Raw genomic sequence first — 20,395 nt, 5'->3', positions numbered from 1 at the left:
CCGTGAGGTACAATTTGCAATCTGCTGTTTACTCCAAGAATAAAATGCCAATATCTGCTGTGTACAAACCTAGCAGACAATGCTGTTTGTTTGCCTGGGCGCATGAGGCAGCTCTCAGGAGCTGATCCAAAGCCCTCTCATTTGAAGGCAGCAGTGGGCTTTTTGTTGACTTCAGTAGATAATAATAGGTCAGATCTCCAGCAGCACATGTTTTCCCAGTCTAAGTGAGGGATTTCTTGTCCTCTTATTCTTGAGCATCTAGAGGATGTTTATTTCACAAATGTACATACTTATTCCTTGAACATCAGAGAGAAACATCTCTTTAGCACTTTTTACATAATAGTTAAACTAACATAATTCAATGACAATATTTTGAAAACAATAGCAAATGCAAGAGAAATGTTAGCATCCTGTATACGTTTTTTTTTTTTTTTTGGCTGAGATCTCCATATTTTATTTATTTGTTTGTTTTTACATACTGACAAAGCCTGGTTAGAAAGGACATCAGAAGGCTGTGAAATAAGATTTGGAAAGGGTGTTTTCTGTATGGTTCCCAGAAGCAAAGAAGAGCCTTAAAGTGCATATGGACATAGGAATTCCTGCAGGAATAAACCATTGACTCTCAACTCTACTTCTAAATGAGAGTCAACATTTAGAAAATATAAACTGCAGCTTTTTAAACAAATAGCCACATGGATGTGGTTGTGATATCTGAACTTCGATTTCATTGTGCAAGAAAAATTTGTTTTGATGCAGAGTGCTTAGGTGTAATGTGACTTTTAGACTTCTACATACAGCATAATGTCACCAATGTAACTTCAACTTTTTGCTTCAATATCCATTTCAACCCCCAAAATGCACTTAGTAGTGAAAATAAAGTATTTTAATTAATTAGGTTTACTTAAGTCTGAAGACAGTAATGGGATGTCAGACACACACTGGCCCCAGGGGATGCAGCTGACACCACTGATATTGCTGGATCTTGAACCACAAGGACCCGAGCAATTCTCTTTAGTTCCACCACACTGCACCATGAGACCTGAGGTCTGCAGTTTTTATTTGCTCTGCACCCTTCTGTCAGCCTTTGCTGCCTTATCTAAGTTACTCTCACTCCAAGATTTGACTGTTCGTGATCCAGTCTAGAAAGCCCCTTTTTTTTTTTCCATGCATGTCAGGTTTGGGGGACTTTTTGTTACCTGCTATCAGACAGGAGATTTTAGAAGAGCTTGTCTCAAAAGCATGTCTCAAATACCAGTGAGCCTTTTTGATCCACTACTCCAAATAATATACTGGTGAATGGTATGAATGCTAACAGGAACTATGTAACCTACACTTTGCTGTTCTTCTGAACTATGATTAACATATTTAATAAATCTTTGGTGTTTTCTATTTAGTAATAGCCTAAATATGGCATCTGTTCCATAGACTGTGGAAGATTTTCTTTCCTACAGAGGAAGCTTTCCTTTGTATAGAGACTCTTCCTTTCCTCTGCATTATGCAGGCTTCTGTTGCAAATCTCCAATTGCATCTCCCTGATGTTAACCTGAATGTTTGGCTCCCTGGAGAAAGCTGGCATTTCTCAAGATTTTTTAGATAGCATTGTGATAAGAAAAAATAGCATATCTCGTATTGTTGCATATTGCCTTAATTTCACGTTCCTAAATCTGGGGATCCAGAACTGACATAAATATTAGCCCTGACACGACCAGATCCTTGACATACATGTATTGATTTCTTATAAGGAACATCAGTGTTAGAAAAACATGCACTGCAGAGCCCTGAGAGAACTTTCACAGAGTTCAGAGAATTGAATGAAACTTAGCTAATTTCTCCAAACATTGCAAAACAGAATTGGTATTTTTTGTCCATATATCTTCACACATATCCTCTAGTCCTATCTCTGTTTTGGTTTCCATATCCACATTGGCACATAATTCGGGATTCATTCAAACACAGCCCCTTTGTTGTTCTTGCTTCTCTTCATACTTGCTCAGATTTCATCTGAGAAAATTTTAAGAGAAACTTAACACAAGTGGTTGAATAATGTTAAACCAAAACAGAACGTCCCAGAACAAGCATGTTTGGGATAAATGATCTATGACCGAGTGCGGCCATAGAGGAAGGTAGGGATTTTCAAAGAATAATTCTGGAGAAATATATATGGAAAGAAATAAACAATTAGAATATGGAAGAGGGAGGGAGAAAAATATCATACTTTTTGCTTGCATGGTACCAACTATTTCAGTGGTTTTGGGATCCCACCATTGCCTTCTTTCCCCAGTCCAAAGTGGTACAAATCAGCCTATTCTCTCATTCTGTCCACCAACCTTTCCCAAGGTAGTTGCCACTCCTCACCACTCTGAGCAGCAGCAGCGAACCCACCTGCACATCAGGCACAGCATTTGCTTTGCTTAGTAGTGCATAAAGTTGGAAAAACTGTTTCTCCAGGGCAAAAGCACCAGGACAGATGCCAAAGTCCAACTGGCCAGATACGGGACAGAGACTGCCTAAGGGACTATTCTATTTCAATGTGAGATGTCACTGACTTCATCTTATAGTTAAAAAACTGAAGGAAAAATCAAACAAACGCACGATCTCACTGCAGAAAGAGCAAACCATTAACTCTGCATCAAAATTTGAACTGAAGGAGGGCTGACATTACTCTATAAAGGTACATGAGAGCTGACCAGGGAGAGCAGAATGGGAGAAGGTGGCTGGAGAGGTAGATGCTGGAAGGGAGGACAGGACAGGGCAGTGTCCCCCTCCCCACTTGGCTAGCAATGAACCAGAGCTGCAGGAGCCTCAGGACAGGACAGACCCGGCACCCTTATCCCTCAGAGCTGTCTGAGGCAATCATAGAGGATGGGTGCAGAGGTAATTAGAGGGAATTATGTTAAATGCATATAGGATTACAGTTTGTTTGTTTTGCCTCTAGCTTTTGTTTTCCAATCCCATAAGCAGAGACTGGAAACCAAATCCCATCCTTAATTGGATTGGTCTAAAGGTCAAACGTTTAAGTCCCACTGCAGAAACTTCGGTCTTGTTTTACTCTCAAGCCTGTTTAGCTTTGTTGAGATGAATAAATACAATAATTGAAGGTACCCAATCATGCCAGGGCAAATACGTTCTGTCCAGCCACAAAAACCTGAGAGAATTCAAGGGACTTATGCAGGTCTACCCTATTAGGACAGTACCAAACACGTAAGGATCACTGAATGCCTTCTAGCATGTCTTCTTCAAACAACCAGACAAACACCCATGTTACCTGGCAAACTCAAGACTTCCCTGTCTTTCACAAAGTAGAAGATTGTTAAATTCACACCCTACTGTCATCACAGATGTATCCCAAGTTTCTTCAATGATCCCTGTGTCAGTGACAAACACAAAATCACATGGGAAGTCAGAGGCAAGGAGAGGAATTGGACACAGGTTTCCTAAAGCAGAGGGTAGTTCTCTAATTACGAGGAGCTTTGCAGATTAGAGAGCCAGAAGGCAACCTCGTGATCAGCTATTCTCTCTTCCTGCAGAACATGGGCTATAAACACTACCTGAATTAATTCCTCTGTATTATCAGGAGTACTCATATTTTTCGGTTCACAGACCCCTACAAATTTTCCAACAGTAAAGCAGATTGCTGTAAAATTTAAGCTTCCTGACAACAGGCAGTTTTATCCTAGTTTCCATTTGTTATTGCTGGCAGGTAATCCATTAAAACCAGATGAAAACTCCTGAACTAAAGGTATTCTGAGCAACTGCTGAACTTGATTTAAACGTCAAAAAACTCACCACAACTTTTGGCAAATAATTTTGACAGCCGCTTACCCTCATACCAATATATATTATGTGTTTACAGACATAGACTGGTTTTGTTTTTAGTGGGAGAATTCAGGCATCATGATTTATGATTTTCATGCCTTATCTGAAGTGTCCGGGATAGTGGTTATGTGTATGAGTAGAACATATCTTTTAATCCTGAGAAGAAACTCAGGTGTAAGAAGAAAAAGTATGATTTTATATATAATTATGGAGAAATATAAATCATATCTGGTCCTACTGAAAACATGGAAATACAATCACATACTAAAGTATCTTGATAAGAGCAATGAAAGTTTCAAGGTATTACCTACTAATATTTTTTAATGTTAAGAGTAAAAAAAAAAAAAAAAAAAAACAAAGAAAAAACTAAAATTGTTAACAATCAATGCAAATACTCTAAACTTGAACATAGTTTCACACACAAACACACAAAAAGTGATAAAAAATGATTGATAACATCGTGAAAACAGTTAGCAAATTACCTGCAGGACTGCAGTTTTTGCCACCTGTGCTGGTAAATGCAGATGGAGAACTCCAGATAGGGTGGTTTCTAGGGAGCTTCTCAGGAATTAGTTGCAGGTCCACCTGTTTTTGGTTTTTTTACAGCAAGCCACATCAAACACAAAACCATTGCTGAGGAAATCCTTATAAGCTATGAGGATGGATACACACAGAAGAGAGTTGATGAACCATGCGTTTTAGGCCTGGTGCCATCGAACCCAGTCCTACTGGGTCATTGCACAGGAACACCAAAGGCATACCAGTGCTTCAGACACCAGGAGATGTATCCTGGAAAGCACTGCCTGAAAACAGCTCCCAGAGGGGCTGTTAGGAAGGGCTATGAACCATGCTCAAATGGTTCACTGGGGACTGGCAGTACAAGAGGACAGGTTTAAGATCTAACAAGATCTTGTGATTTTCAGAGGTGCAGAGAAGGGAAGTTACTCACTACCTGTGGATAGCACCAGCTGTGGACTGTTTCACATCGTGAAAAGGACACTGAGGTCTCTGGAGAAGACTCCATTACACCAAAACAAGAGTAAGAATGCGGAAACATTCTTTACACGTACAGACTACAGGAATTGAATTCATTCAGCCCAAAAAAATGTTAAGGGTGAATGCAATCTGTCACACCCAGGTCATTATTGTAATGCTGAAATTTCATAATCCAATATCTGGAGAAGTGGGAAAAGACAGCTTGTCTCTTACGAAACTGCCACAAAAACTACTATCTATGCAAACATATGCAATTCTGGGATTGTTTAAAAGAGCAGCAGGGGTGAGAGAAGCATATAGGGAGCATCACATAAGCTTCAGATAAAACCACAAGCATACTTAGGCAGCTTTGACTTTGTTTAAAGCTGCAACTCAATTTAAAGCACTCTACCCAGAGGCTGAGAGTAAAGAAACTTGTTTAATTCCTCTCAGGTGTAGGCATTTGACATTTGATGCTGTTGCACTTATTTTCAATGAACACACATAAGGAAATATATGGCTCCATTACAACTTTCCAAACAAAGGACCATGAAGACTAATAAGTTTTAAACGCTCAGGTTAAGAAAACTAATAGGACCATTAGAGAGACAAAGCATCAGTATCAAATATTATCCCAGTGTGAGAAAGATACAACAAAAATGCTTGGAGTTAAAACCTTATGAATTTAGATTAAAAACCTCCTGGTTGTGCCTTGAAGAAAAAAATAGTGAGGATAATTATCTTTATGTTATCAGTTGAGTATTCATTCTTTAGCATGGGTGGATTCACTGTCTCTTGCAACCATTTGAACAAAAGTGGATCTTTTAGACAAGCCCAAGTCACTGAGATTTGAACAGGGGCACCAACATCAGACAAAATGTGATTGCCTGTGCAATGCAAAAGGTTACACTGCATCTCTTAATGCTTGTTTCTTTTTTACAACGTCAGAATGAGCATGTAAGCACTGCCACTTGCACATCTTTTGCTCATTCTTCTGAGGGGTTCTGAAAACTGATAAATGAAAAACTGATCATGCTGTTTCTTCATCTCCTTCTTTCCCCACACAGTTGCAAGAAAAAATAAAATAAAAAATAAAAATTAAATAAAATAGTCTCTTAAGTAGGTCACTCTGGCAAAAGCACAGAGTATGTGTAAATAGAGTCAGGGATTTTCCCATTAGCTATTTGGAAAAAAAAGTTTCAGTGATCAGTCCAAACACTGCTTCTGTCAGAAATGACCCAGGAAAAACAGTAAAAGTAAATTCAGTATAACATATAGTAAAAACAGCTTCTGATGTAGAAAAGTTTATTTTCTAATAAATACATCATGAGAAAATAAACTAATTGAATTCAGTCTCTGACCTATGGCAGAAGAAGTATGCTAAAGGGATCACAGTGCAAGAGCTGGGTGTCATGCTAATACACTGTGAATGTGCCTTAAATCCCAAACCTGGAAGTGATAAATGCTTAAATGAGATTACTTCTGCTGAATATTCATGCTGTAATTAGTTGATCTATGCAAGTTCTACACAAAGATTTGACATATTAAATAAGTAGACAGAGCCGGGGGGGGGGGGGGGGTAGCGAATCTTGATCTCTCTGTTTACAAGGACCTAAAGAGGTAAGAAATTTTCAAAGCAAGACAAAATCAGAGGCATCAAACCACTGTTGACAACCTGAGCTCTCATTTCTGCATCAAGAGAAAATTAACTCCCTCTTTCAGTACAAAGTGCTCGTACTTTATTTGATTCTACATCGAAGACAATTTTTAAAGTTTAAAGTTAAACAGCTTACACCTGCTCTCCCAAGCAGGTTTTCAGCAGAGAGCTTCAAAAGACTGGTCACTGCTTCAGTCTTTGCACCGTCACAAGTTCCTACGCAAAACAGGACTATTTGAGGTAACTCATGGTGCCCACTGCCAGGAAGAAATTGGGACCCCTTAAATCCATGAGCTCTGCCCTTAATATTTGTGTGTTTTTATTTTATCATGGATTTTTACTCACTCTTTTATTGTTCCATCAGCCTCCACTCTAGATCATGATGAAAACACTCATTTTGATGGAGCCAAGTACTCATGTGAAAGGCTGACAAGGCAATTTAGAGGTGTTAAGTTTAAGCTAAATCCTCAGACACGCTGAATTGAGGCGATTAAAAAAAAATAATAATAATAATAAAATCAGTGGGCAAAAGCAGAAAGGGAAGGGGAGAGGAACATCCTTAAAGAGTTAGTTAAATACCCCAATTCAGAGGAGTTTGGGGACAAGTGTGATTATCCACAGCTTTGCTGGCTTCACCAGGGCTTTAGCCAGCTATGGGAGCCTATCTGTGGACATTGCCCAGCCTGGCTTCCTACATCTGAGAGCAGCTCCAAACTTCAAAGACACTTTTTTTTCTTTTTTTTTTTTTTTTTTTTTTTTAAGTGTCTGCTGCCACCAACTGATTGATCTTTTACTTAAAAGAAATTTCAAAGGAAATCAGAAAGCTTTGCCGCATGCTTGGAAAAGAGTGCTCTTGTATGGGTCAAGGCCATTTCATTCCTGGCTGTAACACATTAAGCATCCACAAGACAAATGCAAAAAATCAAGTGATTAGCATCTGTAAAGATTCCTGGAGCAGGTAGATTATATAAAAATGCATTGTTGTTAATGGCAATATATGCAGTTCTCAGAACAGGAAAAAAAAAAAAAAGAATTCTTGCAGCTTCTTTAATTAAATGGGCCTCAATTTTCTGAAGTACAGAGTACAGCAACTGACAGCTCAGCTGGTCTCTCTACCCCTTTGCTTTCTCATAAGTCCTATGCATACCTTGAAACAACATATGTGGATTTTTTTTATTAAGATCTAGGACTCTGATTTTATTTCCCTGAAAATTCTAATCATTTTATTCATGTGCTTCTAGTAGATAAAAGGAAAAGAAACAGTAATCTATAAAATACATATTAACAACGTATAAAAGGGTTCAGCTGCAGAAGAAATGGACAAGAGAGAATTATCAATATGACAACAAAGAAAAGTGTGCAAGATACGTGACAAATGCAGAATAAGAATAATCTGTATGCTATCAGCTGTCCTTATAGCCATGATACCATGCCCTCAGGCCTGATGACTCAAATACCAGCATGCTTTGATATAATACGTGTTATAGCATATACAACTGGCTAATGATTATTGACTATTTGATTAAACTTGACCTCATTTGTAGATAGGATTCACTCTCTGTAGGTGGATAGAAGGAATTTTCCCAAATCACATTTTCTTACTCCCAATGGAGGGAAAAGTTGCCTGCAATCTAGTTTATATAAAACATGGCAAAATGAAATACTTTGTGCCAGACTTTCCCCTCTTCTGTGGACAACATAAATTTTGTCTTTATGAAAAATGTTATCTCAAAGACTACAGCTAATTTTAGAAATTACAGGGATTAACTATTCTAGTTATCTAAAACTATCATACCCAAATGTTTATATATTAGCCAAAAACTTCAGATCAGCTGTCCAAATGAACCTATGCTAAGGTTCTTGTTTGTTTGTTTTCCTGGTATACATGCCTACATATAAACTCCTAAACCACTGTTTACAAAGGGAGTTGGGCACAAAGAGTGGCTCTGGGCTTGTTTAACAGACAGAACTGAGACCCAAGCAGAAGTATCTGAGATCGGTCAAGGTGGGTTCTGTTCCTGCTTTTGGCTGATCATATATATGTATTTGTGCATGGTAAAAACCGGTCTAGGTTAAAGAGCCATAAAGCATGGGCTGATGTGCCCATATTGGCAGTACCAGTGTGACACCTCGTGGGCACTCTCTGCGACAGCAATAGGCTGAGTCCTTAAATGAACAAATTCTTTAAATGGGCTGTTAAAAAAAAAAAAAAAAAAAAAGAAAAGAAAAAGAAAAGAAAAAGAGAGAACAGAAAAGCTAATATGAGGAACAAGGAAAATATGGAGGTATATGTTTGAGAAAAAATATTTACAGAAGCCACAGAAGGAGGAAGAACATCTATGGTTTACAAGTGTACTCAACATATGATAAAAGTTTTGTGACAGGAACTGCAAATATGCTGGCCGTCATATGCTGGCCGTCAAGTATTGCAACACACACCATGGGGGTGTGTATTGCAATATTTGAGGAATTTTCGACACAACTCCCACATAGTAAAAGAAATAGTCACCAGCACATGCACCAAGAGGAGACTTCATGAGCAGGAATGGGACTTTTTTCCACAGGGTGTGGCACAGCTCTTTCACTCCAGTCATGCTGAAAATTGTAATTTCCCCCAGTCTGACACATCACTTGTGGTAGTGGGGCACTGCATTGGTGCCCTGACCTTAAATAAATAAATTCATTTAAAATAATAATCTTTACTTTCCCAAAGTCTGTTATTTGCATGCCACTCTTACTGTGTGAGTGACACATTAGTGCTGAAGCAAATCAGCCCAAGACATTTCCCCAATAATTCAGCCAGTCTCACAAATTATGGAAATTAAAGATCAGCAAATGAAGGTGAATTCTGGTAACAATGCAGTGGTGTCAACTCTGTTCAGAGAGAACAAACACATTTGCCCAGATTGCCAAGGAACTTGAGAGGTAAGAATGGGAGCCCAAGTGGACATCAGGGACCTTACAGGTGACAACCATGTCATTTAGACACCTGAAATTCCATTTCTATGTTCTACATGCTGGGTTTGAGTCCAGAAGTACTGCTCCATGGCTGACTAACCGATATGAGTTTGTTTCCCACCTAACACCGTTTTGGAACTCGAGCGTAAATGCTAAAGCCTCAGATGAGAACACTTAGCAGAACTGAGCTCAGTGCGAAACACGGCAGGGAGAACAGCACTGCACCAATTATTTGCATAACTAATGCATAGCTAAACCCTAATGCTTAGGGTTTACACCCATAAAGTGGCAGAAATTAGTTTTAGGCTTCCTCAGAGCAAGCCTGTGCTCTAAATTCCTAGCTACAGGGAATTCCACAAAACAATGTGCTTCAGCTCATGTATTAAAATGAAGCCACTGTGCAACCAGAATGGAAACTTTAACAAAGAGAAGAAACACGGGAGACTCTTTTCCTTAGCCCACAGATTATACATTTCAGGCTTTGCCTCCTGGGTTATTTGTTCATTTTTCATCAGATAACCACAGTGGGTTTTATTTTGTTGTCTTTTGTTTAAAGAAATCATTCAGAAAATAAGGAGTGGTACCAGAAAATCCCTCTTGTAGCTGGATACCTGTGACACTGCTTCACAAGAAAAGTGGTTCTTAGGGCTTGCTTTCCACCTGGACCTAGGAGCTTCACAAGCTGATGCCAATCTTATGATGCCAATATATATTCAGATATATATCAGAACTTATATGATGATACTTATGACTGTAGCAAGTGTTGTATAAGAGTGAATCAAGTGTCTTATTTATGACCTTTGTTGTGCTGCAATCCTTCATACACAGTTCTATTCCTAAGTGATATGCAAAGAAAGCAGAAGTTTAAATGTCTTTTCCAAGTCACAGGCATGTATCACTGCTATTCTCAGATATCTTAATGCCTTAATTACAACTTTAGCTAAAGACCATCTTGGGAATCATCCAACTGCGAGCTGTAAAATAGAAATAATGTTGCTACTGCAAAAGTACATTTTAGCTTTAATTCAGTAAAGATCTCTTGCCTTGGGAATGCATAAACTGTCATATTTATAAAGAAATGAATGTGCTAGGTTTGTTATTGTACTGCACCATCCACAATTAAGATTATCTTGCTGTAGGCCTTCAGTGATACGCTTGCTTGATGCCCAGTGAGTGTTGAAAAAGACCCACTATGCTGAATGCAGAGGAACCAAAGAAGGGAAGGAGTAGGTAGTAAGGAAGTTTGTCACTGAGCCAAAGGGAATGGAGCTGGGAGGAAAAACTAAGGTTTGAGGTCATATGAGCTTGGAGAATTTAAGTAGCTTAAAATGGACAATCAACATTTATAGAAACTTTTCATCTCCGTAACTCTCTTCTAAAATACTTTCCCCACCCCCACCCTTGCCAGTACATTATTTGATGATACCAGCATAATACTTGGCTATCATACTGATGAGTGCAACAGAAATTCCTTGTACAAAATAACTAGCTGCAGAACTGAGTATAAATACTGTACAGTAAACAGGAAAAAAGCTGGTGTCAGAAAAAAAAAAGACAAACAATGGAGCACTATTCATTGGAGGCACTGAACAAGGCATTATCTTAAGGCCTCTAGTTTGTCCTATATTTACCTTTCCACTGTCTGAATGTATGCCTCTCATCATGTTATAGCAATTAAAAGGGTAATTGTATATTTGTTGTTCCTTCTTAACTAATATAAACTTATTCTCAAGTTTGTAATGCTTCTGAAGCACTAAGTAAACATTTCAGAAAATTTGAACTTTACCCTTTCTCCTCCATAGCTTCTTTTATTGCAGTTCTGGAAAGGACAAATTCCATACCTGGTTTGCCAGAAAAGCCTGAAGCCTTAGCACACCGCACCTGAGTTTACAGCTACTGGACCAGATGGCAAGGACAGTTGCAACACTGTCCTTGCTTAAGCTTAAGACTTCCAGTTCAGGGTGGCTGAATTCCCACATCACATCAGACTTGAGCACAAACTTAGCTCAAATGTTGGGCAGCAGAAAGGAAGACAGGTGAGCAGGTACATGACCAGTGGTAGATTTATGCTTGCCTTCCATTCCCTGTGAGGAAGCATAGTAAATACAGCGGTCAGGTTTTAAGGTACTAACACTATTACTGTAGCTCAGTTTTGAATGACTCCTTAAAATCTCATCACGAAGAATCCAGAAAAAGCTGTGGAATTGAAGTTATACATCAAGTTTTCATTTTCTAGAAAAATTATTTTACTTAGGCATTTTCTGGGAAAATATAATTAGTTATTTCAGAAGGGCAACAGTACTAGCATTCTGTGTTTCTTGTCTTCAGTATTACAGAATCACAGAATTTCTAGGTTGGAAGAGGCCTCAAGATCATCGAGTCCAACCTCTGACCTAACGCTAACAGTCCCCACTAAACCATATCCCTAAGCTCTATATCTAAACGTCTTTTGAAGACTTCCAGGGATGGTGACTCCACCACTTCCCTGGGCAGCCTGTTCCAATGTCTAACAACCCTTTCAGTAAAGAAGTTCTTCCCAACATCTAACCTAAAACTCCCCTGGCGCAACTTTAGCCCATTCCCCCTCGTCCTGTCACTATTCCCACTAGAGAGCTTACATATTCTCTGAGATCTGCAAAATCAGTAGTCATAAACAAATTTCTTACTGGTGTATTCCTAATGATCTAATTCCTTGTAACTTAAACAGCTACCACAGGTCAGGAGCCCTTCAGCAGGCAGATATGTACTGGTTAATTTCCTCACATTGCCTTCCTTTTACCTTGATAAAAACTGAATAAAAGGTAAATGCACCAGTGCAAACAAAACACCTACCCAACAAACCACATAGCTAGAACAAAGCAGTGTATTCTGTCTCCAAATTCTTTTTCTTAGTTGTGGCTGAATTTAGACAATCACACAAGTATTAGCTAGAAAGAGCAGTGCTCATTGCCAATAGTCTCGGAAGAAGCACTGTAAATGGAAGATGTCTAAATAATCATGCTGAATACACAAAACAAACCCCTTATGAAATAGACTTACCTACACAGCTATTGCAGTTTTAGCACCTTCATCTACCACCAGGCCTGCATCTTATCTGTTTTTTTTTTCCACTAATGCAGGTAAAAATCCTTCCTATTATCGTTAATCTATTGGCCACACATACAAATAATTTGACATTTTGCTTATCAGTATATACCTATTCAAATCTTATCACTTATATTATTCACCACTTATTTTCAATCTTTCCAAACTTTCATTTTTTTAATCACTATCTTAATTACAAAGGCCTCTCACCCAAATATTACTATATATACCATAACAAAGTTCAACACAGTGTCTCTCATAACCTATACCACACAAAACTTAATTCTGGTAAATAAAACTGACTGCTGCACAGTGTAATATCAACAGATGCGTTCACAAATACTTGTGTGGGACAAGTATTTCTTAAGCTGAAAAGCTAGGCAGATAAACTGCTTTTCTTCTCAGCTGTAGACTTCATATACATGTATGCTACCCCGTGTGATGAAGGTATTAAATAATGATTTTCCTCTTTCAGATGGCAACTCTATTGAATGCTGAATTTCACAGAACACCCCAGCACTTGGTTTCATGTTAGTGGCATCTCTTAACAGTAGGAGTGTTAACTGGTGCTGAAATAATAAAAAATATGCTATACAGATATCATCTGAAGGACATGTTTACTGAAAGCTGAGAAGGGTGATTGACTCTTAATGAGAAGTTTACTATAACTTAAAGGGATTAAATTAGTAAGTTCCTACTCAAATTTAACCAAAATTAAATTATACTAACAGAAAATAAAACGCTGTGCTTTTAGATTTCTGACAGTAAATCATTTACCCTGCAAAGCCTTAATGAGTAGATTTGTTTCAGTCATACAGACTCCAGCAAATAACTTCTCATCTTAATTAAATACCTCTCAATATGAGGACATTCTCATACTTTGGAAACAAACACCCCAGCTCAGACCAAGCCATGGTCACTTCAGGTGTCACTGCCTGTGCTGCAGCAGCAAAAAGGGGTCAGCAGAAATATGACAGAAGTGGTAGCAGTGGGTTCCTCCAGGCAGGAGGAGGCTGCTGCATCAAAGCTTTCCTTGGTGTTGGCCAAATCTCCCATAGCTGATCACCAAAACCTGAGCAGATGCAGACCAGGTGGGATGCAGCCCTTTCTAAGTCCTGCAGAACAGGGCAGTTCCTCCCTCTCCCTTGCTCCAAAAGGATTTAGATCTACTAGCCCAAGGGAAAGTTGTACAGCCTATGTATTTCCTTGTTTTGGGCCCCTCACAACAAGAAGGATCCCAAGGTGCTCAAATGAGTCATCTGAACAGTTCGTATAGAGACAAAATACAGACGAGTACACTATCCAAAAGAGAAACCTAGAAAACCTCCTGTTGCTTCTCAGGTTTAAAGTTTTCCCTTAAAAGGTGTAAGCATCTGTCAAGGTGTAAGAAGAGGTGTAATCAGCTGTCTGCGTACAACTCTTACGTATACATGAACATTTTCCTCTCCAGTTTCCAACTTAGAGTGCAACACTTTTCGTCATACTCTTACTGATTCTGATTCTAACAATTGTTCCTAGTGCAGAGAGCTTTTCCAGAGAAGAGAGAAGCAAACCAGTCCTGACTGCTTTGAATGAGATGGAGATAGCAAACAAATGTAAATGAAGAAAATAAACCTGTGGGAATGTTTTCCAAGAATTGTCATGGTCCAGAAGCTTTAAATTGGTTCAATCCCGGAAAGCTAATTAGCATAAACTCAGGTTGCACGAATTTGAAGTAGTAGGATAGACTTGCACCATTGCAGAGCCTCACTAATGGATTAGATTGGCATTGCCTCTAACTCTATACAAGAATGAAAGAGAAAAGCACACCTTTCTATTTTGTCAGCTACTGGCAGACCTAGAGAGAAAAGAAAAAAAAAAGTTGTTAATTAAAAAGTAATGTTGTTTTAAGGCATTTCACCAAATATGTAATATTAGGTAGCAACCAGGCAACAAATGAAAGGGAAGAGGAAACAGTAGAAGGTACTTGCATGGCCTTAATTTACATGGCAATTGACAAGGACAACCTGCAATGATTTCAAAGTGCCTTCCACCATTCATCCTTGAGACAGAAAACTGGGATTCCCATATGGTGAAAGGGGAGTGCAATCCCTCTCAAAATACAAGAGCCTGGTGGACGCCACTGAGTACTGAAAATGTTAAGGCTAGGCAGCACCAAACTCAACGAAGAAGGGAGGCCGAGTCTCTCCAGCTGTTCACGTAACAGAAAAGAAACTCAGCTTGTAGCCCTAAGAAACAATACTTAGTGACAGGCAGGGAACTAGTTCTTTTTAATCCAGGGACCATTTCAGCACCTTCAAAGCTAAAGAAATGGTTGGGGGACTGGGGACTTCTCTGAGGGTGACAGATAGGAGGGGTCTCTGTGCCACAAAAAAAAAGAGCGGAGAGTCCTGGTGATTGGGGACCCCTTGCTGAGGGGCACTGAGGCTCCTATCTGCCGCTCAAATAACCTAGCCAGAGAGGTGTGCTGTCTTCCTGGGGCACGTGTCAGAGACGTTAGGAAGCCACAACTAATTAAACCAGAGGACTACTATCCTCTCATAGTCATTCAGGTTGGATCCCAGGAAACTGCTATTAGAAAAATGAATAATAAAAAGGACTCTGCATCCCTTGGGAGGTTGTTGCAGGGATCAGGGGTGCAAGTAGCGTTCTCCTCTGTCCTCCCGCTGGGTGACTGGGATACAGATAGAAAGAGCAGAACAGGAGAGGTAAATGACTGGCTGAGGGGGTTGTGTCTGGACCAGGGATTTGGGTATTTTGATCTTGGGCCATCCTTTGAGAGGCCAGGTATGTGGGCTACAGACAGACACCAACTGAGCAAGTAGGGCGCAAGCGTGTTGGGGAGCAAGCTCTCTGGGCTGATTACCAGGGCTTTAAACTAGGTTTAATGGGGGAAGGGAGAGGAGCTAAAGGTGACAGAGAAAGTTGTCACTACCACCAATGTTGAAGACAAGGAAAAACTTCTGAGCTCTCCCATAGGAGTGTCTGAGGGCTCCTCAGAGAAGGCAGCGTTCCCAATCCCCCGTCCAGTACCTTCTTCTTGCATCCCCCCGGGTAACTGTACCTGCTGCTTCCCTAAAGTGCCTGCACACCAGTGCATGGAGCATGGGAAATAAACAGGATGAGCTCAAGATCTGTGTTCGGTCGCGGGGCCACGATCTCGTTGCAATCACTAAGACGTGGTGGGACAGCTCACAGGAGTGGAACGCAGTCATGGAGGGCCACGTCCTCTTTAAGAGAGACAGGCTGGGGAAGTGAGGGGGTGGGGTTGCCCTTTATGTGAGAGAGCAATTAGAGTGTAGCCAGCTCCAGCTGGGGGAGGGTGATGTACAGGTAGAGAGCTTGCAAGTAAGAATTAAGGGGTGGGTTGGTATGGGAGACACCGTAGCAGGGGTCTACTACAAATCTACTAGATCCGTGTGTGCTAAAGGAGCTAGCAGATGTGATCGCTGAACTTTCCCTATCATCTTGGAAAGGTCCTGGAGAACAGGTGAGGTGCCTGAAGACAGGAGGAAAGCCAGTGCTGTTCGGATCTTCAAGAAGGGCAGGAAAAAGGATCTGGGAACTACAGGTCAGTAAGTCTCACCTCTGTCCCTGGAAAGGAATTGGAGCAGCTTGCTTAGGATGCCACAACGGACCAGGACTGGGGACCGGGGACCAGATTCTCAATCTCCCCTACCCGAATCAATTTTTTAACCCAGGAACACTTACCTGCCGGCTTCTGAATTTGTCTCACTGCCAAACAACTTCACAGGGAAGTAGCACCACCAGGGTTTTCCTGTTCTGTGTAGTCACCACCGATGTTAGTAGCTCATAGAGTCTCCAAAACAATTTCACAGATATGGTAGATAACATGAAGAAAAAGCACCCTACTTGGGAACATGGAGTCCATTTCACCAGGACAGTAGAAAAGCACCCTAAGTAACCTGAACCTCAAACTCTCCTGGAGTGGCAATTCTTCCCATAACTCCTCATGTTTCCTATATAGCAAAGGTCAAATGATCCCCACCTGGCAGATTTCATTTCACATGTGTGGAGTCATGAGACCTTGTGGAATAGGCTCATCAGCCTAGGTTTCAATGTTTAAGGTTCAATTGGAAAACACAAATCCGTTGCACCAGACTAATAGGTGGTTGGCTCTGAGCTGGGAGACTGCAACAGAAACACAGAATTACCGAGGTTGGAAGAGACCTCCAAGATCACCGAGTCCAACCTCTGACCTAACACTAACAAGTCCTCCGCTAAACCGTATCACTGAGCTCTACATCTAAATATCTTTTAAGGACACCCAGGGATGGTGACTCGACCACTCCCCTGGGCAGCCCCTTCCAATGCCTAATGACCCTTTCAGTAAAGAAGTTCTTCCTAACATCCAGCCTACACCTCCCCTGGTGCAACTTTAGCCCATTCCCCCTCGTCCTGTCACCAGGCACGTGGGAAAATAGACCAACCCCCACCTCGCTACAGCCTCCTTTAAGGTATCTGTAGAGTGCGATAAGGTCACCCCTGAGCCTCCTCTTCTCCAGACCGAACAATCCCAGCTCCCTCAGCTGCTCCTCATAAGACTTGTTCTCCAGATCCCTCACCAGCTTTGTTGCCCTTCCCTGGACTCACTGGAGCCCCTCAATATCCTTCTTGTAGCCAGGGGCCCAGAACTGAACATAGTACTTGGGTGCGGCCTCACCAGAGCCAAGTACAGGGGCACAATGGCTTCCTTAGTCCTGCTGGCCACGCCGTTTCTTGTACGAGCCAGGATGCTGTTGGCCTTCTTGGCCACCTGAGCACACTGCTGGCTCATATTCAGTCGACTAGCCACCAGTACTCCCAGGTGCTTCTCTGCCAGGCAGTTTTCTAACCACTCAGATGGCTTTTCCAACCATCTTCAAACTTCCAGATCTAGAGGAACGCTTTGGCTGCAGCCTAAAAGCCACGTGCACGTAAGCTGCCGCAAGCCAGCCAACCTTCTTCCCATGACCTGCCTGGAAACAGCAATGTACGCACGTAACCAAATTAAAGCCAAAACTTGCAGCCCAGTCCTTGACCTGAATAGTGAGTGAGGATCCGGAGCCTGGCATTTATGCGTGATAGCTTCTACGCAGCCGAAGTAAATACACCCCAGGTGCCCTGAGCTGGAGGACCACGATGGTGGGAATGATCAACTCCCAACCGACCCTAAACGTGTGCGGGATTTGCTGCTCCACCTGGATCTATACAAGTCCGTGGGACCGGGTGGGATTCATCCCAGGGTGCTTAAGGAGCTGGCTGACGCCATCGCGGGACCTCTCTAAATTATTTTTCAATGATCTTGTGAATCTGGAGAGGTCCCAGTGGACTGGAAGCTGGCAAATGTCGTACCAATTTTCAAGAAGGGCAAGAAAATAGACTGTGGCAACTACAGGCCTGTCAGTCTCACATCAGCACCTGGTAAAATTCTGGAGAAGATAATCCTTGAAGTTCTTGAAGCGCACCTGGGGGACAATGCAGTCATTGGTCCCAGCCAACATGGGTTCATGAGGGGTAGGTCCTGCCTAACAAATCTGAATTCCTTTTATGATAAGATCAACCATCTAGTTGATCAAGGGAAACCAGCTGACGTGATCTTTTTGGACTTGAGCAAAGCTTTTGACACGGTTTCCCGTGGGATCCTACTGGACAAAATGTCCAGCATACAACTTAACAAACACATCATACGGTGGGTGAGCAATTGGCTGACAGGCAGGGCTCAAGGGCTTGTGGTAAATGGGGCCACATCAGGCTGGCGCATGGTCACTAGTGAGGTCCCTCAAGGCTCCATTTTAGGGCCGGTCCTCTTCAATGTTTTTATAAACGATTTAGATGTAGGACTAGAAGGTGTTTTGAGCAAATTTGCTGATGGCACCAAACTTGGAGGAGTTGTAGACTCAGATGAGGGTGGAAAGGCCTTGCAGAGAGATGTGGGCAGATTGGAGAGCTGGGCGATCACCAACCGCATGAAGATTAACAAGAGCAAGTGCCGGGTCCTGCACCTGGGACAGGGCAACCGTACGTGGCTATACGTACTGACTGGGTGACGAGATGCTGGAGAGCAGCCCCACAGAGAGGGATCTGGGAGCGGTGGTTGACAGCAAGCTGAACATGAGCCAGCAGTGTGCCCTGGCAGCCAGGAGGGCCAACCATATCCTGGGGTGCATCAAGCACGGCATTGCTGGTCAATCGAGGGAAGTGATTGTCCCGCTCTACTCTGCGCTGGTGCGGCCTCACTTCGAGTACTGCATGAAGTTCTGGGCACCACAGTACAAGAAGGACATTAAACTGCTGGAGAGTGTCAAGAGGAGGGCGACGAAGATGGTGAAGGGCCTAGAGGGGAAGCTGTATGAGGAGCGGCTGAGGTCACTGGGCCCCTTCAGCCTGGGGAAGGGGAGCCTGAGGGGGGACCTCATTGCAGCGTACAACTTCCTCGCGCAGGGGAGTGCAGAGGCAGGTGCTGACCTATTCTCCGTAATCACCAGTGATAGGACCCACGGGAACGGTGTTAAGCTGAGGCAGGGAAAGTTTAGGCTTGATGTCAGCAAGAGGTTCTTAACCGAGAGGAGGGTGGTCACACACTGGAACAGGCTCCCCAGGGAACTAGTCACTGCACCAAGCCTGTCTGAATTTAAGAAGCGATTGGACTGTGCACTTAGTCACGTGGTCTAAACTTTTGGGTAGACCTGTGCGGTGCCAGGAGTTGGACTTGATGATCCTTATGGGTCCCTTCCAGCTCAGGATATTCTATGATTCTATAAATAGTGTAGTCAGAGGTCATGGGGCTAGATTTAGAAAAGTCCTGCATAAGGAAGGGATCTCAGAGAAGAAAATGTAAATAACATTAATATCAAGAAAAGGAATTCTGATTGCTAAATTCTCCATCTGTCATGACTAGACAGATGAAAATCTATGATGGCAAGTTTGCCTTTAAGGTCATTTTCTTTTTTATTCATTTCTTTTATTTATTTGTTTTTTTTTTTTTTTTTTTTTTTAACAGGCTCCGTACTAATTTTGCTCACAGAATGACTAAGAGAAATATGACCCTTGTGCACCTTTTGTAGTTAATTCATTAGGTCAACTGTAACCACTAAGCCCCTTGTCAGGTTATTTCTACTAGTGATAAGGAGCAATAGAGCTTAAAACTTTGAAGCCAGGTAGATGAGCTTATTCCACAAGGTCTCTTGGCTCCACCCTTGTTAAGTGAAACCTGCCAGGTGTGGGTCATTTGACCTTTGCTATATAGGAAGCCTGAGGACTTGTGGGGGAATTGCCTCCCTAGGAGAGACTGAGGCTTGGGTAGCCTAGGGTGTTTTTCTTTTCTCTTGTGGTGAATTGGGCTCAGTGTTCCCTACTAGGCTGCTTTTCCTACTAGGCTGCTTTTCCTTCATGTTTTCTGCCCTCTCTGTGAAATAGAGACTCTATGAGCTACTTACTTTGGTGGTGCCTTCTTCAGAAAAACCCTGGTGGCACTATTTCACTGCGAAGCACTTTGGAAGTGACACGAGTTCAGAAGACAGCAGGTAAGTGTTCCTGGGCTCTGTGGTTGTTACTGTTGAGGAGTTTGAGTACTTCCTTCACCTTGTCTGTTTTCTGTGACATTACTTAGGTGGATTCTAAGCTCCCTTCCAAGCACTGGAGGGGAAAAAAAAAAAAGGCCTCAGAAGCCCAGGTGCACACAGGTCAGCCTGACGTTGAAGAAGGTTCTTAAGTATTTGGAAGATTGAAAAACAGGCTGTGTGAAAAAGGTGCCTTAATGTGAATGCAGATTTTGCCTTGTGGGTAAGTAGAATCAGGTTGGGATGGATACTGGTGGAAAGATCGCTACTTTGACTAAGTGGAAATCGTGAGAATGTGCTGTTGTTCATAAAAGAAATACTGTTTTCACAATATGCAGGTCAA

General features: G+C 41.7%; 1 long non-coding RNA gene across 1 annotated transcript; it reads right to left on the bottom strand.

Moving 5' to 3' along the window:
- Window positions 1-11,287: 11,287 nt before the first annotated feature.
- LOC311432291 lies at window positions 11,288-16,244 on the bottom strand. Its single transcript, XR_014689952.1, has 3 exons — window positions 16,202-16,244; window positions 14,300-14,327; window positions 11,288-11,490 (listed from the first exon to the last, which is right to left on the bottom strand). It is a non-coding gene; the product is annotated as an uncharacterized lncRNA (long non-coding RNA).
- Window positions 16,245-20,395: the final 4,151 nt, after the last annotated feature.

This window comes from Aythya ferina, assembly GCF_964211825.1.
Source record: "Aythya ferina genome assembly, chromosome: 2".
Classification (NCBI taxonomy): domain Eukaryota; kingdom Metazoa; phylum Chordata; class Aves; order Anseriformes; family Anatidae; genus Aythya; species Aythya ferina.
Note: the sequence above shows the minus strand (reverse complement) of the source record. Positions and strands in the feature narration are given on the sequence as shown.